Here is a 24,080-nt window from a genome sequence, read left to right as displayed (position 1 = left end):
TACAAAAAAAAAAAAAATTAGCTGGGCATGACGGTGTGTGCCTCTAATCCCAGTTACTTGGGAGGCTGAGGCAGGAGAATGGCTTGAACCTGGGAGGCGGAGGTTGCAGTGAGCAGAGATTGCACCACTGCACTACAGCCTGGGGGACAAGAGTGAAACTCCGTCTCAGAAAAAAAAAAACAAAAAAGAAGAATTCAATTTGATGTCCAGGTGAGATGAAAATGTGGTATATTATTTTAACCCTCAGGATTGTATCTTTTGATGAAACATATGGAGTTAATCACATATATTATAAGTTGTGGCATTTATCCCTTTATTTAAAAAGGAAGCAGTGGTTTCTTCATCACTGATTCACAACCTACTAACTCTTCTAGTATGATTTTTTCGCTAGGTTATTAGAGCTCTTACTTGTAACCATAGTACTTTAAATAACTGGGCTTCTAAAATGAAAAGAAATTTTTCACTTCAGTTTTCAATTTATTCCCACTGGGTCTACTTTATTTATGCCTTCTGTATAATTTAAGAGAAATAAAACTGGAAAATGCATTATCAATTTCAGGCCACTAAGATATCATTTAGTAAACTATTGTTCAGTTGCTTTAACAGGCTTATTCTAATCATGAATCATCGGGAACTCTTAGTCAAATCAGTGAGTTCCTATTAAGGCATAGTAAAGGGATTTGTAGGGTAAGTGAGACACTGAAGCCACAGTTCCCATCCTTGAGTTGTTACCTGGTTCATGTTATAGCAGCAAGCCTGTAAGCAAGCACTTCCCTGGTCCACTTTGCAGCATTACTCTCAGCTTGTGAAGCATCATCAGCTTATACCCCCCAGGCAGGCCAGAGAGATAGATGCAGGCAAGGGCAGTCTATAAAAAGTGGGTTTTGACCATATCGTGCAACGTAAAGAACACATGTTACTATTGGATCAAGTCCCTCCCTTCCCCAGAATCTCCAACTGTTTGACTGAATGAATTCAGATCTTCAAGTTTGGTTAGGGGAAAGGAGTGCTGAGGAATGGAATATCCTTTTTTGCCTTTCTTACTTGGAGAACTCCTACCCTACTCACTCTCCACCCAAAGGTACCTCCCCCAGGAAAAGTACCTTGACTGCCAAGGAGAGTTGAATTTGTTTCTTTTTCCCTTCCCCTAGCACCTGGCACACGACTCCAGTACAACACTGACCCCATTACAATATTTGCTTGCTTGTTAAGTTTCCTCCCAGCATGGAATCCTGGTAGGACAGAAACTGTGCCCTGTTCCTTTTTAAATCCCCAGTCCATAGCACAGTGCCTAATGCTTGGTTATTAGTTAAACAGATGACTAAATGACTGAATGAACACAAGACTGAAGATGTATTTGTAAAGATCCAGAATAGGTTCCACTTGATAAATGACCAAGTTCTTAAACCAGGGCCAGGTCACCTTGGAGAAGAACTTTTGGCTCCAGACCAATAGGGCACTAGAAGATGTACCCAAACCAGATCGACCACCTGAGGCAGTCATGAAAGTTTAAGAGGCTCTTGAGTGACCATGAGCAAGGACTGTGTCACACTCTATTCTATGATATCAACAGCCTGAGGGATCTTTGGCATGCCAACAGTCGCTGCTGTTAGTGACGTGGACCCTGGACCTCCACTCACTGGAGACTTTACCTTGTGCATCAAATGTGTTTTCTGATATTCAAATATCCTTTGGAGAATTACCCCAAAACACTCATTGAGCATCTACTGTGGTCCGCTACTGTACATGGATAAACAAGAGATATAGGCCCATTGTCATACAGCCATCCAAATGCGCCATCCAAATCAGGGAGGTGCCAAAGGCACCAATCTTCCAGAATTTTTCAAGAACTTGTCAATAACTTTAACAAATTAGAAAAAAAGGAAAACGTCATGATTCACAGTATATAGTAAGTAAAGTTTGCCATAGTATGCTGAGATGTTTCTTTCTGATGCACTCTGGCTGACTGTTAAGTCACTCATAATCCTCTAACCAACTCTTGAGGCTGCAACGCTCACAATATTGAATCAGCACTGCTTCTCAGAGAGATAGCTCAGCAGATGGCAAAGACACAACTCAGTCAGATGCCTTCCTTAAAAATTTCGAGGAAAAATGGTGACTGTATGTAAGAATTAGATTTTAAACTCCTTTTCATTTAGGTTTCTCCTGCATGCCTTAAGTTTTGCTAAGCTTTTTGTAAAGCTTCCCTTTTTATGGGGTTGTGTTAACAACACACACAGATAAAACCATTTATGTATTAGTAAATTTATGCGGTAACAACTAAAAATAAAAAAAAAATCCAAGAAAACAAAAGAAAAATCAGTCAGCAGAGATGCCAGCCTCAGATAAAGATAATTTACTAGACAGCTGGGATCATATTGACTTAAGTGAAGAGAGGATTACAATAAATTAATAGGTTCAAAGATCCACCACAGTAGATTGGGTCTAGTCTGGAGTCTTGCTATTAAATGAGGAATTGAATTTCAGCATTTAGCCTTATTAGAAAATGACCTTAGATTTTTCTTATAAGAGTGAAAAGCTGTCTTTAACATTTTTGTTTGTGTGAAAACAAACATTCATCTTTATGTCCATTTAGGTACTTTTACAATAGTGCTTGTCTATTCAAGCCTTTTTTTCTGAACTGTTTATGCTAAAATGGGCATCTGCTCAGCTCACCCAATTCAAAACAAAGATTTGCATAATCTGTATTTGCATAGCAGCAAGTGGGTGGAGTTTAGGCAAGTGCACAGATGAACATAAAAATCAAATATGTGCAGGAGGAAGCTCAATTTCATTATAAAAAAACCATGTTTGTTTAAACATAAAAAAAGCTGTGTAAACAATCCAAACGTGTTTACCATAGTTTAGCCTACAAGGCTCCCATTTTGTTCTCATCCTTTTAGCAGCCCTGTTGAATGAACACAGATAAATGTGTGCTGCTCACAAGAGATTTCAATTAAAAATTTACTCTTGGAAAAGTCTAAGAAATAGGATAGAATAGCCATGAATGGAATGATGTGCACTGTTTGGAAGAAAAAAATAAAGACAAAGATTGTAAGAAGATATAATTAGAGATTTTTTTGAAAATTATTCAAGCAGTCAAATAAATGAAAAATTTAAGAAAAAAAAACAGAAAAACTTTGTATACAGCAAAGATTTTAAGAATTTAGAGGTGGAAGCAAATAAGACTAGGAATGCAAAGACTGTGAATGAAACATAGCATTAACAAGAATAATTTAAGGCAACAGCATTCCTATAACAAAGAAAAGGATCATGAAAGGAACTTTAACTTAAAACAAAGTTTTGGCACAAATAGAGTGTTCACTGTGGTTGGGTCTAAATATACATACACTAGGACCAAGGAAGTAAAAATCTAACACTAGATGTACAGCTAATACTTTGCAGACCTGAATCTTACCAAGTGTATTGTCATCTGTGGTCAGCAAACAAGACTATAATATTAGGTCTGTCATAACACAAACTGTGTATTAATGGAGCCATTAATCACCATCAAAACTGTATTAGGAGTGAAGATAGCCAAAGAAAGCTTAACTGACAGCAAGTGGCCATAAACCTGTCCAAAAACTAATTTGATTACCATCATACCAGCATCTGTGCCACTTATGAGGGTTCATTTTTTGATGAAATTAAGTAGACAAGCCATTCATGCGTATAATAGACATCTAAATCATGGTAAACATGTTGCTGGCAACAGAAGTAGTTAAAGAAAGTGTGGGATCATTTTAGTGTCTGGATACAGAAGCAACTCAATGGAAAGCATCTTTTGCACAACAGTTGGGAACAAAATGCCATCAAAGAAGCTTCAGATGAAGCCAAACGCCAAGTGAGAAATAGATGGATTCAAAGTCAGCTGGTGAGATTCAGGGAATGTTGGTTGTTTACAAGAAGAAATGTTTCACCAGGATAAACTCTCACTCTTTATGGGTCATAAAGGTTCCCAGCAAACAATCTGTTTTATTTGGAGACAGTTGGATCTGTTAGGTTTTAGTCCTGACAGATGGAATTGTGGGATGTCATCGTTAGTGGTAGCCTAGAAAGAAAGCCTAGAATGTGCATCTTGAATAAGGGAAGGAATGGACTTTGCTATGAAGAATGACCTGTTTCCTCGGTTTTGTTTGTTTGTTTGTTTTTGTTTTTTTCCAGCTAGTTATTTTAAAAGAACATGGAATTCCTTATCCAATTTGTGCTTATATAATTTTATCTTAGAACAAATGTGGCATTCTATTCTGCTTATTTTAAATGTTCTATTCCTTTAGGGAAAGGCTATCCCTTTCCAAAGATTTCAAATTATTAGAAGATCTATACTACTCACGGACCTGGTATTTAAAAAAATGTATTCCAATATTTCCAATATTTAATTTACAGAAAAGAGAATTTATTTTAACATACATTTTATGCACAGAAATATGGATACCTTTGAATATAACAAACAGCAGTTTAGGCACTGGAAATAAAAATGATCATATAGGTTCATGTACAGCGTCAAAAGAGACCACGGTGTTATAAATCTAATTCCTGCTTGCTCAGTGATCCGTCCTTTGAGACAAAGCCAAGTCTCTATGTACATGTATAAGTCTATTTTCTTGTTTTGCCACACATATGTGTGAAAGCTTTGAAGAGAGTAAATAAGCTTGAGGAACAGAAAATGTATCTTTTAATACCAAGATGGAGAGCACCTCGCCCATGAACATCTCAGGGAAAAAACAGCAGGAGTGACACTTGTCTCCAGCGTCTCCTGAAACATTATCCTGCTAATTCTGAACACCTTGCCTTTGCAGTGTGGGAGCCTCGAGCTGCAGGAAGCTGCCTGCCGTTCACAAGCTGATGCCTTGTAGGCCTCTGCGTCTTACCTGAGTTTGCAGATGGGCCATTTCCCAGGTGGGCCTGGCCAAGCACCCCTCATTAATCATGGCTTAAACCTCTCTCAGTGAGGAGACCTCAGGTTAGACATCATTTGGAAACAAATTGGGTGAAAAATAGCTCTGACAATAAGGAGCCCACACGGAATTCCCCTGCGAGAGCTTCAGCAGTGTGAAAACAGGCTCTTCCAAGACACTAAATGATCTGTCATTTAGTGAATGACATTATAATCCAGTTTTGTGTCATACGCAGCTTTAAGCAGTGGCTGCCAGCCCCGGCCTTTTGCTGCTGTTGTGTTTCCAACTCTCTAGGCTCACTTAATTTACAAAGAGGGCTTGGATTTAGAACTGAAGAGATGAGCGTGTGCATGCGCGCGTGTGTATTACGTATAGCAAACACACATGCATAGGTGCACAACAGCAAACTAAGTGCCTTGCCATATGCTGCCTCACTAAAAATGATACTTGCTCAAATATCCTGGTGGAACCAGAAAAATCACCAGGGTGTAAGCCCTAAACAGAAGGATGCTGCATGATATAAAAAACAAAACAAAGCAAAAACCTGGAATCATGACAACGTGATTTATTTTCTGGGTGAGAAAAACTCATCCACTTTTCTTCAAATGCATTCCAAGCTCAAGAGCCTTGGGATAAATTTACTCTTCCTGAGCTTCTTTTCTTAAAAGTAACTGCATTTTTGCCTTAAAGTGACAGATGGCTTTTCCACCACATTGTAGCCGTTATTTATACTAACAGATTGCATCTGAATTGACTGTAAACCAATGTATTTTGTCTCCCATTTTTTATAATTCTCATCTTAGGTTTATCTGCTGGGACAGATTAGAAGACAAATGCTCACCTATGTACTCTTGGCACCAGGATTCCATTTGTAGTACTTACCAGGGCACAAACCTGGGTCACTCCATTGTCCCAAGTAAGTCCAGGAAGGTGGTATCGCTTCTTTTAGAAAGGGGCAGGGTCATATGACCTGGAAAAGGCCATGATGGCTTTGTCTGAGGACCCAGTTTGTTATGATCCAGAGACTCTTAGGCCACCCATCATATATGCATGTTTCTTAGTTTATGCACAACCAGCCCATTTCTTTGACCTACAGGTTTCAACTGAGTGGGACAGTTTTTGACCTTCTGCTGTGGGCTATCAGGAGGATTTTTCTGAGTTTAACTCTTGAGGGGAGCCAGGGCCTGGGGGTTCAGAGGTTCCCGCCATTTTCTTCTCACTTTGACCTTCAGAGAACACGTGTGGAGGATAATTCCTGATTTACCCCTTTGAAGAGGGCCTAGCATAACAGACTTCAGTCTGCCCTCTGCCAGTTTTTGCACTCTGTAAGTCCTTGGGAATTTACAGACAGCCCAGGGGAAAAGGAGAGTTTAAAACCTCAGTTGACTGAGATAATTCTGTTACCTAGAATAGGCTCACAGTAAAAATTAAATTGAATTGTAAAAACTACGGTTATATCCTTGCATACTGAAACTCGTGGAATGAGGTTTATATTTACTACAAGAGCAACTTTGGGCTATGGTGAGGAAGGAATACCTCCATTCCATGCTAAGCTATGAGGGCCACTGTGGGAAAAATCAAGAGAGAAGGTGGGAAAGAAACAAACATTTATTGAACAGCTGCTATGTGTTAGACACTGTTCTAGATTTTATAGCCATTTTCTTCTTTCATTTGTACGATACCACCATGAAGTCAGTGCTATTTATCCTTGTTTTACCAATGAGGAAACTGAAGAAGCTTAAGCAACCTGCCCGGGGTTTTATTCATTCATTCTTTTGTTAGTTTATTCACAAGTATTGATCCAGAGCCTGCTCCCTGTTGGGTGGTTTTACCAAGCACTGGGGATAAAGAGGTGGACAAAGCTGACCAAGGCTCTGACCCCAGATAACATATTATAAAGGCAGAACCCAGACAATGCAGCTTATACATAAACATACATATGAAGTCATTTCGGAAAAGCAAATGCTGTGAAGAGAGTGTAGAAAGCTAACGAGATTGCTGGGAAGGGGTTGAAGGGGACCAGATACTTTACGTAGGTTGTTAGGGAAGGCCTCCCTGAGAGATATCAGAATGGTGAGGAAGAAGCAACCGTGTGACAATCTTGGGGGATGGTGTCCCAAGCAAGGGAAGAGCAGATGCAAAGGCTGTGGGTAGCACAAGTGCAGCATGTTAAAGTGACCTAAGGAAGACCAACATGACTGAAGCACCCTGAGTGATGGACAGTGTGATGCAAGATGAGGTCAGATGTTAAAAATATCTTACAGTCGGCCAGATGTGGTGGCTCACGCCTGTAATCTCAGCACTTTGGGAGGCTGAGGCAGGCCTCCTGGTCAGGAGATCGAGACCATCCTGGCTAACACAGTGAAACCCTGTCTCTACTAAAAATAAAAAAAATTAGCCGGGTGTGGTGGCATGCGCCTGTAGTCCCAGCTACTCAGGAGGCTGAGGTAGGAGAATCGTTTGAACCCAGGAGGCAGAGGTTGCAGTGAGCCGAGATTGCGCCACTGCGCTCCAGCCTGGGCAACAGAGACTCTGTCTCAAAAAAAAAAAAAAAAAAAAAAAAAAAAAAATTCTTACAGTCACCTTCAGTGGCAGAACCTAGAGAAATAAGTCACATTTTTTAATAGCATTAAATAATAGCCAAAACTCATATTTGGTGAATTTTCTCTTAATGGAAAAGGGGATGTCTTAGTTTCCCATTATTTACTTTCACAAATAATTATTCACTTTTACAAACAATTGACGGGGCTATGCATTACTCTTTCTAGACTCCTGGAATCTGAAATTCTTTTTTAAATTTAATATTATGAACTTGTCCATGGAATTTTAACACGACATTGCAGAAAATTATTTGTGAAATGGCCTCTCCTATTAGTGCCTGAACTCTGTGCTCCTCAGCCACCTCATTCCCTTCCATTTATTTACTTTTCCCTCCATTGTTTACTTTCACAAATAATAATTAGATGAATTCTCTTATTCCAGTTGCCTTTTAAGGTCAGGGGGAACTAAGAGAAGACTAGAATTGAGCAAACCAGTTTTGCTATATTTAGATTTAGTAACAGACTTAAAGGGAAAGAAGGTTATGAACACTGGTTGCAATCAGAATTTGGAAAGATAATTGCTTTTGTCTCTTACATGGAGAGGTGGCGTTCTCCATTTAAGCTTGCCACTTCCTGAGAGATATCTTTCTTTTACTTCTGATTTTCTCCAAAGACAAGAAGAGGACACAGTGTGGAAGAAACGAGAGTCCATAAAGTTATACAAGTCTGGGCAAGCCATCAAGGCTGAACTGGAACCAGAATTTGAAATTAAGTGACTTGTGGGTTGTTGCATGGTTCCAAGTTAAATTTCCAAAGGAATGATATTGAATATACAGAGATTTTCTCTCTTTATTTCTACCCTCTGAAGAAACAAGCATGCAGGAGAAGATAAAATGATTCTAATTTTAATGTCTTTTACATTTTAAATAAGAGAACTATGCATTATTCTTTATGGACTCTTAGGCTCTGAAAATCTTTTTGTAAATTTAATATTATAAACTTGTCCATGGAATTTCACAAGGAATTGTAGATCAACAGGACTCTGGTCTCTACAAGTTTGCTGAAACCTGAATCGAAATCTGAAAATTTACATATCACCCAAAATCTGATCTTTCTTTAAAGAAAATTCCCATTGACTTTATTGTATATCACCAGTGGGTGAGAATTCACCATGCCACAATGCTGGGATAGCTTGTCATCTCACACCGTGAAGTGGTGGAGCACTCTCGTGGGGCAGGGAAAAAAAAGACAAAAAAACAAGAAATTTTGGCCAGACGCAGTGACTCACGCCTGTAATCCCAACACTTTGGGAGGCAGAGGCGGGTGTATCGCCTGAGCTCAGGAGTTCGAGACCAGCCTGGGCAATGTGGTGAAACCCCGTCTCTAGCAAAAATACAAAAATTAATTGGGCATAGTGGCACACAACTCTAGTCCCAGCTACTTGGGAGGCTGAGGTGGTAGGATCGCTGGAGCCTGGGAAGTCAAGGCTGCAGTGACCTATGATCCTACCACTCACTGCACTCCAGTCTGGGTGACAAAACAAGACCCTGTCTCTAAAAAAAAAAAGAAAAGAAACTTTACCTCTGTGAAGAGTGGAGCAGTAGATATCCTTTAACTGGGTCTGGATTTTAAAACGGAAATTGTTGAGATAATGACTACAGTTTATGCTAACTTGAGTCGGGGCTTCTTCATCCTCAAGAAACTTACAGCCAAGAAGAGACAACAAAAGCCAGCCAGACTAAGCACAGGATAATAACATGGGTCAGGTGGTTTCGTGGACTCACACTGGCTGATGTTTGCTCTTCCACCTCAGTTGTAAAGACTCATCGACTGTGTCTGCCAGTTTCTCTGTTGGTTTTAATTTATAAGAGTAACAGTGTTGGTGAGACTGATGTATAATTGGGGTACACTCCCACCAAGCCAATATTGGCACTTCGATCATGTCCTCATGGACTGCACAGCTCAGTTATTCATAGACACAGTTAATTGTTATAGTGTTGGACAGTTTGTTCCAGCAATAGAAATCTTTAAGCACCTCTGTTTAAGATTGTACTAATCACCAATTAATGTATTCTAAAAAAGACACACGATTTAGAATAAAATTTTAAAATATGTAGAAGTTCCTAAATACCATTTTTTTCTTGAATTTTGAGAAAAAATCCCTTCTTAAGTAGAATACATAACAATAATTCCCTGTAAAACTTTTCTTTTCTTTCTTTCTTTTTTTTTTTTTAATAGAGACAGGGTCTCACTATGTTGCCCAGGCTGGTCTCGAACTCCTGGGCTCAAGTGATCCTCCCACCTCTGCCTCCCAAAGTACTGGAATTATAGGCATGAGCCACTCTGCCTGGACCTAAAACTTTTGTTTTGTGTTCAGGACTCATTTTTGGCCTCAGAGCTTAAGTTAGCTCTGCACAAGGTGGTTTTGAAATGGACGTTTCTCTAGCTTTTAATTGTCTCTTTCATCCGAAGGTGGTCAGTGTTTTTCCTATGTCACTCTGTCCCCTACCTCCGATGGTCTAAAAAGCAGAAAGTAGAAGTTAAGCGAGTCTGGTCAGTGAGGAAATGTAACAATTATCTTTTTCTAATTCATATTCTTTATAAGTGGCTTGTAAATTGATCTGCTTATATGGGTGACTGATTTCCTTGGACCTATTCTCCAGGAATGATCTCACTACTGGTCCAGTAGAGATCTGAGGGAACGGGGAATGTGGAGTCATAGAGAATGGGGACTTCTGTGGTCCTGGAGCTAGGAGTGCTGCCCTAGAAGGACAAGGACAGGAAGCTCTCCAATGGCAAGTAAGAGCTCCGGTGATATCTAGAAGTGATGCTGAGGGTCAAAAACACAATAACAAAATAACAAACCTGTCTTCATTTGAAAATGGCAACCCCCAGGAGAAAAGCCAGGAGCTGAGAATAGACCAGAATTGAGAGGGATGGAAAGAAAAAGAGTGAAAGCAGAGCAAATGTTCCCATCCAGCTGCTGTGAAACCAGCTGTCCATCACATGGGATGAGGCAGGGAATGAGTGTTTCTTGCATAGCCGTATCCTTATCATGGACTTAAAGATGCACCTGAAATTTAAATGTCTAAAACAGGATTAAACAGAATATAACAGCTTTAAGCAGAAATAGGGTGTTATTTCAATCTCTAAAACAAATCTTCAAAAATAACCTAAAAACTGTTTCTAAAAATTATTTCTTTTACTTCAAGTCCTTAGTTTGTACATTTATTTGCACATCAAACCTTTTCTTTAAATAAACAAGATGCTGGAAATATCAGCAAGGCCTGATTAATCACAGTCTCTATGACAGTCCTTCCTCCCTGTCCAGTGTTATCCAGTCTCCTGAAGTTGGGGGATGCCCTTCCCTGGGTGTTTTCATACTTTTACTACATCCATCAAGGTGTGGATTTTCTCTTTACTACATAATTATGCATCCATAAATAATACACAACCTTCTCTCTTTTAACCTTCATATGAACTGTAGTTTTCTTTACCTAGTATTATGCAACTTGCTCTGTTCACTCAACATATCTCTGAATGATACACGTAGATCTAGTTCATTCATTTTTTTTTTTTTTACACAGAGTTTTCACTCTGCCTAAAGTGTTACAAGATTGCACCATTGCACTCCAGTTGCCCAGACTGGAGTGCAATGGTGCAATCTTGGCTCACTGCAACCTCTGCCTCCTGGGTTCAAGCGATTCTCTTTCCTCTGCCTCCCAAGTAGCTGGGATTACAGGCGCGTACCTGGCTAATTTTTTTGTATTTAGTAGAGACAAGATTTCACCATGTTGGCCAGGCTGATCTCAAACTCCTGACCTCAAGTGATCCACTCACCTTGGCCTCCCAAAGTGCTGGGATTACAAGCATAAGCCACCGTGCCCTGCCTTAGTTTGTTCACTTTTAACTGCTCTGTATTATTATACTATATTATCAACCATAATTTAGTTTTTCATCTTTTTTGCTGGTGGACATTCATGTTGCTTCTGATATTTTGTTATTATCTTAAGATTCTGGTTTTGAGACAAGAAGTAAACTCATTAACAAGTCCCTCTCTTCAAATAAGTAGCTTCTAAAGATTTGGGGATCCTGACCTTGAAAAAAGGTATGTTGCTAAATGAAGCACTTCTGTTTTTTAATGCCTTTTCACCCTGATCAAATATGTTCAAGCCAGGGTCCCTACTCAACACAAACCTTGTAACCTCATGAAATAAGCGATCTACACATGCTTACTTGAACACTGAATAACTGAACGAATGAATGAATGAATTGCTTACAAGTAAGTCATTGCCTTGGTGTAACTTTTTCTGTCTCCAAAGTAACTATGGTTCACTGAGTGATAACCCTCATAATAGCTATTATTGTTGAACTACGACCACATGCCCAGAAGCGATGCATATTCAATCAGCTTATCACCATATTTTCATCATCTTCTCATTTCACGAGGTGGAAACTGAGATTCAGAGAGTTTAAGTGATCTCCTAGAGACACAGAGCAATAAGTAAAAGAGTCAAAACTCTTTCCTGTTACTATCTCAGGCCTCCTCTAGAAGAAGTCACACTGGTCGCTCTTTTGGTTAAGAATTCCATAATTCTATAAGCAGAAGCCACCCATGGACAAGCACCAGCACTGGCTTCCCTTTGGCACACGGTGAAAATGTGGCCTGAGCTAATGCATCTTTTTGAAAAATTACTTTAACATAGGCTGTCATAATAGAACATCAGAAGGTAGGAGAGGAGAGACTTTCAAGAAAAACACAAAATACATGGATGTCTTTGGGATTTTGCATTTGAAATGGAAATTCTCAGTTTCCGTTGAGTAGTCAGTTCATTATGGAACCTACAGGAGGCATATTTTGGATTGTTAACTATAGAGGAGCTTATGGGGGCAAATAAAATTTGGCATGGAGCAAGTAGTCTATGCTTTCAGAAGCAACACATTTAATAGTTGAGCTAGGGAGGGGGTATGTTGGCTATCTAACAGTTTCTGTGTGAAAACTGAAGACTTTTACCTAAAGAGGACAAATTCTGGACCCACATACACAGTGAATAAATCACAAAAGATTTGCCAGAAAGTCAAACTGGGAAGATTAAAACACATTTTGTGCCTCTAATCCTCACACTTTGGGAGGCCAAGGTGGGCAAATCACTTGAGCCCAGGATTTTGAGACTGGCCTTGTCAACATGCAGAAACCTGGTCTCTATAAAAAATACAAAAATTAGCTGTGCATGATGGCATATGCCTGTGGTCCCAGCTACTCGGGAGGCTGAGATGGGAAGATTGCTTGAGCCTGGGAGATTGAGGCTGCAGTGAGTTGTGATCAGGCCACTGCACTCCAGCCTGGGTGACAGAGGGAGCTCCTATCCAAAAAAAAAATTTTTTTTTTCTTCATTTGTAGTAGCTTCTGTGGGACACAAATACATTGTGAAATCCATGATTAGAAAAGTCTATACTTGGATGTTCTATTCCCTACCTGCACAGAAACCTATATCTTACTAGAGGACATAAATATTAATACGGTAATGCCATTTCTAAAGATCCCTACCTGTATATCCTTCCCATGATGTGTGTCTCTTCTTCTAGGAACTGAAGAAAAAACAAAATATCAAATATACTGTAAGGGTATAAAGGGATTTCTTCATACTTGCATCCAGCTAAATAACACCCAGACAAGCTGAATGTTAAAATCATTCAGTTTCTCCAAAACAGCACAATCAAATCCCAATTTTACATTTCATAATTCTGATAGAAATGCTGATTTTACAAAACACTCCCCCTCCCACATACACACATAGAGAAGTAGTAAATGATTGTTAATGGCAGAAGAATAAGTTGTAATGCGACAGTAAGCATTACACACTGAAATCCTGATCATCAATGTTATTATACTAATAATTCCAATCACATCCCAAACACTTACTTGGTACTAAACACTTTACATGCATTATGTCATTTGATACGTGATTTGGCTTTATGTAGTAAGAACTAATATTATGCCATGAAAACTGAGGCTCAGAGTGCCTCTTGTAGGAATTCCTCCCCAAGAATGCATTTTCCATGCGGAAGACACAGCATAGCAGAGTCAAGATTCAAGCCACAGCAGTCTGTCTAGAATTCCTTGCTCTTAGTCACTGAGTGGGAGACATTACATTACCGTCTTAGGGATGTTCATACAGGGCTCCAAATATTCCTGAGAGCACAGATATGCACAGAATTCTGTCACCACCGTGGCCATATTCACTTAGCGGCAAATATGGCAATTGATGACTTAGGCCTCTCTTTGCTGGAGATAGTCTCACCTAGGAAAATGCAACTGTGTATTCATAGAAGGGCTGTGAAGCTAGGAATGTATTTGTCTGGATTCCATGAATCCATTTTATTCCATTCCCTAGACCTTATGAAAACCAACTCAGTGCTTTCTCTCCAGAAGATTGGCTAAGGGGTCAAACCTAGTAGGAGAGAAGAGGAATCCCCAATGTTCTGAATGGTGTCTGCCTAAGGGAGAGATATCAAAGAAAAGCTCCACTTCTTATCACTTAATAAAGAAAAATAAAGGAATCCCTGCAGTAGAAAACAACCTCATACAACAATCCAAACCAGCAGTTTGCCTGGACCGGGATACTCTCTGAAAAAGTTGTCAGAATCTCAGGGAGGATAGAGATTCCAAAGAGGCATTCAGCCAACGTAATTAACAGAGCTTACATGGCAGGCTGCCTTTGGATTTCTAGTCATGAACTGAGGGGCTGGGAAAGAAGGATGGATCCAGCAATCATCCCATCTCAATATGTTTGCACCTTGATACCAGTCCCTGGAGGACACAGGGCTGCTGCCAGCCTCACTCATCACACAGAATTAGTGGGTATGTGAGTGCTGTGGCATAGCAGCTCTGTGCAGCAGTCACTGAGCGAGAAGATTTATTGCTCTATTTGACAGTCTGTTATTCACTAACTGAGCATGACACATCTGGGATTTAGAATCATCAACTTAACATCTAGCAGGAGAACAAACCTTTGGGAGGGACTGAGTTGGGGGAGACAGCAGCGGAAAGAAGCAGTTTGCAGAATAGATCTTCCATTTCCCTGCTGACCCCGATTATGAGTCCAGGCTGGAGGTCATCATCAGATGGAAGGGAAGAAGCAGAGGCACAGAAGGTCTTGGCCTGGAGGGATATAAAAAGCTGTAGATTCAGAGCAAGAAAAGGCACTTTGGGCCCTTGCAGGGGATGCACATCTTTCCTGGTCACATTGGGCAAGCCTTTGTTCTTCTTGTCTTGTAGGAATACATATTCCATGAGGAACACACAACAGCCTCCCTCCATGTCTCCCTCTCTTTGCACTGAAGCAGAGCCTTGCCGCTAGAGGAGAATGAGCATTACTGCTTGAAGCCACTCTTTCAGTGATCAGACCCGAGCTGGCAAGATGGCCCCTCATCCCCTTTTCCATGCCCTGGCCCTGCCCCACCAGCTGGGTGGGCTAGGGTTGGGCCTATGCACCTGTTTATCCTCTGCATAGCCCCCTTGCCTTAAAACAGGGGTAAAGACAAAAACTTTTCTTGCCCAACATAAAGCTAAGGTTCTGTCCACAAAATTACTGCAGGCGCCACCTTTGCCATGAAAGACAGAGGGGGCTCACTAATGATCAGAAAGATAATTTATTTAATCTTCATGTATCCACTGGGAGCCATGGCTCAGAGGCCCATGAATAAAAATGGCAAGTTTGCTTAGAGCATTCAAGGCAGTTCAGACAATTTGTTTAGCCTGCTGCTAAGTGCTCCAAGGACTTATACTATCCCTGCTGAAAATAGCATGCATCCGTGTGTACGTGCACAAACACACACACTCATTAAACCATCTAATCTCTATGCTTATATTCTAGCAAGTAAATACAAGATGACATAAAAGTGTTACTGCCTAACTTCTGCCTCTTTTGGTTCTCATTTGTTACTCCCTTATAATATGTGTATTCTCTCTCCATTTATCTGCTCTCTTTTTCTGTGTTTCTTTCTCTGTTTCTCCTCTTCTCACCTCTTTTGTCTTCTCCACCCAACCCCTCCCCGGATTTCCCCTTCTGTCTCAGCAAGTCGAGGAGATAAATAAGACAGTGAAACCATGAGCAGGGGCTCTGATTCACACTTCCTCCTAATCCCTGTTGCAAAACTCTGTAAAGAAATAGCACCAGCAATGAAGAAGAAGTGAATTCTCTCACCAGGGAGAATTGTTCCATTTTACTCTAAACGTTTCTTAAAATTTTAACTTGCAGCTCCAGCTCAAAGGACAAACATTTTTAAAGTTGAAGACAAATCTGACCCTCCTTTTTTTTTTTTTTTTTTTTTTTTTGAGACAGGGTCTCACTCTGTTGCCCAGGCTACAGTGCAGCGGCACAGTCTTGGCTCCCTATATCTTCAGTCTCCCAGGCTCAAGCGATCCTCCCACCTCAGCATCCTGATTAGCTGGGAACTACAGGCATTAGCCATGACTGGCTAATTTTTTAAATTTTTGTAGAGATGGGATCTCATCATGTTGCCCGGGCTGGTCTTGAACTCCTGGACTCAGGCAATCCACCTGCCTTGGTGTCCCAACATGCTGGGATTACAGGCATGAGCCACCATGTCTGGCCTGACCCTCTTTTTTGCTGATTTACTGATTTGTTAGAAGTACTGGAAAGATTACAAGCATATTAATTAGTGTATAAACTGTTAGATATTATACGCAGTACTGATGAGGAAGGTTTAAAACAATTTAACCAAATTAAGAACCAAAAAAGCTGAAGTGGGGAAAAAACCCAAGAGTTTTTCAACCAGGAACCAAGAGTACATGACAATGAGACAACTGCCAGAAGAAAAATACTTTAAAAACCCGCTTGGAATAAGTCATGGATCAATACTGAAAAACACAGAGACCTAGACATTCCTGACATTAGGAAATCTCTCATGTGCCTCCCTTTCCTCTCCTGGGATTGAGCTTTCATAATGATATGGATACCCTGAGTGTGATACTTACAAGACTGTCATCATTGGTAGTTATATTTCCCTTATTAATTAAACCCCGTTCAATACCTTTTATGTCAGGGCAATTGTAAGGGAGGAAATCCAAGGAGTTTCTGCTTAACATGCTATGTATTTGTAGGAGAGCTGGCAAGGGGTCACCAAGTGAGGGCAGTGACCCGTCCAATGCAAGTCTTCTGGGTTAGGTTCTTATGAAGGTGACGTGCAGTAAGTGCTCCTCCTCCCTGCTGGGATATAGGTCACCGTGGGTCAGGGTCCTGGACCAGGCTTGGCACCTTTATGGTCGGGTAAGCATAGGTGCTCAGGGGCATTTCGGGTCATGGTTTAGAGCAGGGTCCCTATCCCTTTGGCACCAGGGATCGGGGACCTGTTTCATGGAAGACAATTTTTCCACGGACCAGGGCGAGGGGGATGGTTTCGGGATGATCCAAGCACACTACGTTTATTGTGCACTTCATTTCTATTATTATTGCATTGTAATATATAATGAAATGATTATACAACTCACCCTAATCTAGAATCAGTGGGAGCCATGAGCTTGTTTTCTTGAAACTAGACGGTCCCATCTGGGGGCGATGGGAGACAGTGACAGATCATCAAGTATTAGATTCTCATAAACAGCCTGCAACCTAGATCCCGCGCATGTGCAGTTCACAATAGGGTTCATGCTCCTATGATAATCTAATGCCTCCTCTGATCTGACAGGGGCGGAGCTCAGGCAGTAATGTGAGCCATGGGGAGTGGCTGTAAATACAGATGAAGCTTCTCTTGCTCGCCCGCTGCTTACCTCCCGCTGTGCAGCCTGTTAGGAACCCCGCTGCACAGCAGGAGGTAACGGTGGCTGTGGCCCAGGGGTTAGAGACCCCTGGTTTAGAGCTCAAAGTCTATCATCAGGCAATTCCATGTTGGCAAGATTCTAGGCAGGGCAGGAACTACAGGAACCACCACAGCTTTGGCAAGAACCCTAAGTCTCCTGAATCAGAGAGGCTTTTATCCTCACTGGTTAGTCTTCCCATTTGGACGAAATATCTTACTCTGAGTCTCAGAAAGCTTTGCAAATTATGCAATCCTGTGTCTCCTGAGAATTAGGATATTTCTCTAAATACTCAGAAGCGCCACCCAAGGAACTAGCCTTCTGTTACTCGGACCAGTTATTTGAAAGCCACTCCCCATGGCTCACATTACTGCCTGAGCTCCGCCCCTGTCAGATCAGAGGAGGCATTAGATTATCATAGGAGCATGAACCCTATTGTGAACTGCACATGCGCGGGATCTAGGTTGCAGGCTGTTTATGAGAATCTAATACTTGATGATCAGTCCTGCTTGGCCTCTTCCTCCCACAGAGCATGCTCCCTTTACAAAAGGACATAGAGAAGTCTGGCTTGGGACTATCAGTCCACCTGGTGGCTTTTTGTGTGGGCCTGCCTTCCATGAGATGGATTTTACATCCTTCAATTCTTCTGTTCTAGCCAAACTCCCTATCCTTGGCTAACTCTATCTATGTTTATTTTTGGGAGAACACTGCCATAACAAAATACCAGACTGGTGGTTTAAACAACAGAAATTTATTTTCACACTGATATGGTTTGGCTGTGTCCCCACCCGAATCTCATCTTGAATTGTAGCTCCCACAATTCCCATGTGTTGTGGGAGGGACCTGGTGGGATGTAATTGAATCATGGGGGCAGGTCTTTCCTGTGCCATTCTCATGATAGTGAATAAGTCTCACAAGATCTGATGGTTTTATAAGGGAAGTTTCTTTGCACAAGCTCTCTTCTCTTGTCCGCCACCATGTGAGACATGCCTTTTGCCTTTCACCATGATTGTGAGGCCTCCTCAGCCATGTGGAACTGTGAGCCCATTAAACTTCTTTTTCTTTATAAATTACCCAGTCTTGGGTATGTCTTTATCAGCAGTGTGAAAACAGACTGATAACACTCGCAATTCTGGATGGTAAAAGTCCAAGCTCAAGACATCAATAGGTTTGGTTTCTTCTGAAGACTGCCCTTGGCTTGCAGATGGCTGCCTTCTCACCATGTCCTCCCTCACATGGTCATCCCTCTGTCTGTGTCTTACTCGATGCTTAATGAATGCATTTTTAACTTAATCATCTTCTTATGGCCTGATCTCTGAATATAGGAGAGGTACTGGAGAATTAGGGCATCAAAATACAGATTTTGCAGGGGCACAGTTCAGCCCACTCACTTGGACCGACTACACTATGCCAGCTGGACAGAGCTCTGAGGCTCTTCCTCAAGAACCTGCAACTGGAAGTGTAAACTCCACACTTCAGGTTACTGTTCCTTTATTTTTATGCAAAAGTTCTTTCTCTTTTGCAGATCTTTTCAGCTGGTTGGACCACTGATGTCCTGGATATTTTCATATATTCTTCAGGACGTTGGCTCATTTTTATCACCCAGGGTCAGTTCAACTTCCACATGTGTGGCCCATTTAAAATCACAGTTTCCCAATTCCTCTTTCTCCTCAATGGCAAGGACCTAATCTCCCCTTCCTTCACAGCTACACAACTTGAATAAGGATTCTACCTGTGCTGTTTCCACAGACTTCCCTCCCATTCAGTCCTCAGAGAGTAAAACTGCTCTTACAAATAAAATCTCCACAAACCTCCATGCTTCTGAACTATGAGCATTTTAGAGTTAAAGAAGTCCCGTGATTGGCCCAACCCTAGTCCTTCACTCATCCCTGGACCACAACTCTAAATTGTGTCCGCCCTGACCCACAGTCTCTCCTTTCTTCTTTTAGAGACCTGGATCTCTTCTGGTCATGTGGCTCTGATGAGAGCTGCCAATTTGGGCGGACACAATTGATAGTTTGGAAGGATATATCGGAGTTTAACAAGCAAGGAAGGCAGGAAAGAAAGGAAGGTTGTTATAAGAGAAATCACAAAATAATAGCACTACTACTAATAATCCTAATCATTGTTATTTTTGCCAACACATAAGGTATTTATTCTGGGCCAGGCATTTTTCTAAGTTTTTAGATTCATTTATTTAATCCTTCCATAGGAGATAGGTGCTATCATCTTTCCCATTATGATTTTTAAAAAAGCCAAGGCACAAAGAGGTAAAGAATGTTTTCTAACATTCCCCAGCCAGTACAAGGTAAGGCTAGGAATTAGACCAGACAGATTGACTCCACACTGATTCTTTTAATCATTACACTACACAGCCTGTTATTACTTGCGTATCTTGAGCCAGCAGGAGTCCCAAGGTAGTGTGTGCATAGTAATAACATAAGATGCATAGTGAGAAGAGATCACCCTGGGCCTTGTCCACGAGACTTTTCCAGGTCAACCAGCTCTCATCAGCTACTTCAGCCTCCTCTCAAAGGGACATAAGGATCTTTTCAATGCCCTCAGTGGGCTGTCTCAGACTCTATCTAGACATAGCTTCTCTGCCTTCCTGCTATAGCACCATGGCAACGTAGAGGGACTCTGCTATGCTTACCAGCTTGGGTTCTTCTGATTTCAGACATGGAGGCTCAGTTTACCTTCACCATGGTAGTTGACTTGTCCAGAGTTGAGTTCAAGGCATTATATGAAGGATGCTCATGATGGTTTCAATCTTGCTTTGCCACTCTGCTTCTCTCTCTCCTCCAGCCCTGACGATCTTCATCTCTTCTCCCAAGGGAAGACTCATGATCACATCATTTACATTTGTCTGATCCATTATTGATGGAAAAAATTTAAGTACTGGCTCTTTATGGCCTTGGTTTTTGTGTCTCCAAATCCTTCTCTCTCTTATTCTTGCCTCTGTTGTGAGTTTCAGAAGTTCATACTGAAACTCAAAAGCTGAGAGTTGGCCAGGTGCAGTGGCTCATGCCTATAATCCCAACATTTGGGGAGGCTAAGGCAGGAAGATTGCTTGCGACCAGGAGTTCAAGACCAGCCTGGGCAACATAGCAAGATCTCATCACTGCAAAAAATAAAAATAAATAAAATAAAAATTAAACAAATTAGCCAGGTGTGGTGGCATGCACCTGTGGTCTCAGCTACTCAGAAGGCTGAGGCAGGATAATCACTTGAGCCCAGGAATTTGAGGCTGCAGTGAGCTATGATCACATCACTGCACTCCAGTGTGAGCAATAGAGTAAAATGCTGTCAAAAAAAAAAAAAAAAAAAAGAGAGAGACAGAGAGTTGAATCTACTTTCTCTGTCCATTTTGGCACGAAATTTCCCTAAAAGAAGTAAATAAGAAACATCATCAGTGCTGATAGGTGCTGGAGAGGGGAGGGCAAGATTAGTAAGAAAATTCTGAGGATATCAACAAATCAATATTTCAAAATTTATTTTTATTTATAGGTGCATCATTTTACCCATGCTTTATATTATGTCCATTAACCAACGAGAGGACAAGTGCTTCCAGACTCGCACATCAAGGAGGCAGCATTCAAAATCATTTGTCTCTGAAACTACAATCTACTTTCTTTCTGCAAGTGGACAGCAGTCCAATTTGTTGGATTTATGCCAATGATCACAAAAGATACCTGAGACTCTGGCTTCTGCCCAGCGACTTAGGTAAAAACTTTATGTTAATAAATAAATGTTCATACATTTTTCTTCTTCCCAAAAGATCAGAAGTATCTTATAAATAATTACAAAATATGTTAGAAAAAATTAATAGGGGGCTGGGCACGGTGGCTCATGCCTGTAATCCCAGCACTTCGGGAGGCTGAGGCGGGTGGATCAGCTGAGGTCAGGAGTTCAAGACCAGCATGGCCAACATGGTGAAACCCCATCTCTACTAAAAATACAAAAGATTAGCCAGGCAGGATGGCAGGCGCCTGTAATCCCAGCTACTCAGGAGGCTGTGGCAGGAGAATCGCTTGAACACAGGAAGCAGAGGTTATAGTGAGCCACAATCCTGCCGTTGCACTCCAGCCTGGGCGACAAGAGCAAAACTCTGAAAAAAAAAAAAAGAAAGAAAGAAAGAAAAAGAAGGAAAGAAAGAGAAAGAAGAAAGAAAGAAAGAAAGAAAGAAAGAAAGAAAGAAAGAAAGAAAGAAAGAAAGAAAGAAAGAAAGAAAGGAAGAAAGAAAGAAAGAAAGAAGAAAGAAAAGAGAAAGAAAGAAAAAATGAATCAGCTAGACTCAGTGTCACATGCCTATAATTCCAGTGCTTTGGGAGGCCATGGGAGGAGGATCACTTGAGGAGGCCAGGAGTTCAAGACCAGCCTGGGCAACATAACAAGACCGTATCTCTACAAAAACATTAAAAAATTAGCTGGGCTGTTGGCATGCACCTGTAGTCCTAGATATTCAGGAGGCTGAGGAAGGAGGATCATTTGAGCCTGGTAGTTGCCGGCTTCAATGAGCTATGATTGCACCACTGCACTTCATCCTGGGTGACAGAATGAGACCCTGTCTCAAAAAAATTTTAATGGATTTATTTATTTATTTATTTATTTATTTATTTATTTATTTTTTATTTTTTTTTTTGAGACGGAGTCTCGCTCTGTCTCCCAGGCTGGAGTGCAGTGGCGCAATCTCGGCTCACTGCAAGCTCCGCCTCCCAGGTTCACGCCATTCTCCTGCCTCAGCCTCTCCAAGTAGCTGGGACTACAGGCGCCCGCCACCACGCCCGGCTAATTTTTTGTATTTTTAGTAGAGATGGGGTTTCACCGTGGTGTCGATCTCCTGACCTCGTGATCCGCCCGCCTCAGCCTCCCAAAGTGCTGGGATTACAAGCGTGAGCCACCGCGCCCGGCCACATCTCATTTTTATATGGTATAGAAAAGCTAAATGTATTTAGATCTCTTAATAAACAATAATTTAAGGAAACATCCTTCTAAAAATTTATAAATGGTTTTTATCTGCAAATACTGATATAAAACAAAATTTCTCCCTAGAGTTTTCACTAGAAATTAGGGTTACTAAAAGTTAAAATTGGCCGGGTGCGGTGGCTCACGCTTGTAATCCCAGCACTTTGGGAGGCCGAGGCGGGCGGATCACGAGGTCAGGAGATCGAGACCACGGTGAAACCCCGTCTCTACTAAAAATACAAAAAATTAGCCGGGCGTGGTGGCGAGCGCCTGTAGTCCCAGCTCCTCGGAGAGGCTGAGGCAGGAGAATGGCGTGAACCCGGGAGGCGGAGCTTGCAGTGAGCCGAGATTGCGCCACTGCACTCCAGCCTGGGCGACAGAGACTCCGTCTCAAAAAAAAAAATAAAAATAAAAATAAAAAAATAAAAAAAAAAGTTAAAATTATAGTTAATATTAAAACTACTAGATATGAGAAAAACAATTCTGTATACAGGGCATAAACAAAAGGAAGATATGCTTTTGGTGAAAAGATGGTATAGGTATGGCAATATGTGTGTTGAGAAAAATAATTTTGTCTAGTTTAGAAGTTACTTAAATGTTGTTTTAAATTGAAGGAATAAAAAATAGATAGGACTAAATGAATATAAAGTTGGGGAAAAACGTAAGATATAAAACTTTTTGGAAATCTTGTGTGGTCAAAAGGTGACAAATTTCTTTATAATTTTGCTCTTTAATATTGATAATACACTAATATAAAAGTAAAATTTATTTTTTTTCTTTTGAACAAAAGTTTCATGTAGTATTACTAAGACAGCAAATATTTTTGTTCACCTTTTGAGTAACTGCAAAACAAAGAAGAGAGGAGAGGACAGAGATTTTCTCTCATGCTGTCTCTCTTAGGTCTTTTGATTGTTTGGAAAATTGTCTCCTCTCTGTTGAAGAGTAAAGGTTTTTGCTTTTTAAAATCTTTTGGTTATTACTTTGTCTAAATAAATGACTTTTTTATAGTGACCTGTGATCTTATTTTGTTCTAGAGTGTTTAAACCTCTGACATATTTGACGAGCTTCTCAAAATCAAATTTGAACTTCAAAATTAACTCTTTTTTTTCTTTTTAACCTCTAACTTTGGAATGCTGCAGAGAGCCCCTGAAGCCCCTGTAGCATCCAAAGGAGAGATTAACAGGATTATTTGATATGTTAAATAACAGGTGAAGCATTGTCAAATAAGAGATGATGTTTAACCCTCCAGTTATGTTTTTATGAATATATTATTAATATATGCTCCAAAATTGTATGGGTTTTCTATAATTCTGATATGTCTGGATATATAGTATCACTCATAATTATGGTTACTATATTAAATTATTGTAGGACACAGAAATAACTAAATTTTCTTTTCAATTGTGTTTTTATGACCATTTTAAGTCATCTCCACAGTTGATTGCTTAGTTCTGACACAGTTTCTGAAAACTCTTCACAAGCATACAAAATCCTAGACTCTGTGTTTTCAAGGAGGTTCATCAAAGGATGGAAAGGACCTTGACAAGCACTCTTGAATGGCGGTTTCTGATTACTTTAGGATCATATCATTTGGACGGGGTAAGAATTCTCAAAACTCTAATGAAAAGACTGACTGGCTTATAAAACTGCTAACTCAAGCAGGACAAAAATTAATTAAATATCAAGCTTTCCTGTACATTGCCAGGTTTTCATGTTAAATCAGGCAGTACTTAAATTCTTTGGATATGCAATTTGAATAAACCCCATGGTTCAAGTCAAGTTACCTACGATAATCCATCCAGTAAACAGTGCTATGCACCTAAATTGAAGAAATAAAATGGGTATTTAGGAAGACAT

The 24,080-nt window shown here is 40.6% G+C and overlaps 1 long non-coding RNA gene across 1 annotated transcript in view; it reads right to left on the bottom strand.

Moving 5' to 3' along the window:
- LOC134733444 (uncharacterized) overlaps positions 1–21,707 on the bottom strand; it is a 47,843-nt gene extending 26,136 nt beyond the window's left edge. The window contains exons 1-3 of the long non-coding RNA XR_010116893.1: positions 19,912–21,707; positions 14,450–14,600; positions 12,987–13,027 (exon numbers count right to left, since the gene is read on the bottom strand). This is a non-coding gene — a long non-coding RNA (uncharacterized lncRNA). The remainder of the gene's footprint in view (positions 1–12,986; positions 13,028–14,449; positions 14,601–19,911) is intronic.
- Between the last annotated feature and the right edge of the window lie 2,373 nt (positions 21,708–24,080).

The sequence above is a fragment of the Symphalangus syndactylus genome, chromosome 2 (assembly GCF_028878055.3).
Source record: "Symphalangus syndactylus isolate Jambi chromosome 2, NHGRI_mSymSyn1-v2.1_pri, whole genome shotgun sequence".
NCBI classification, from domain to species: domain Eukaryota; kingdom Metazoa; phylum Chordata; class Mammalia; order Primates; family Hylobatidae; genus Symphalangus; species Symphalangus syndactylus.
The sequence above is the reverse complement of the archived record's forward strand: the minus strand, read 5'-3'. Positions and strand labels throughout refer to the sequence as shown.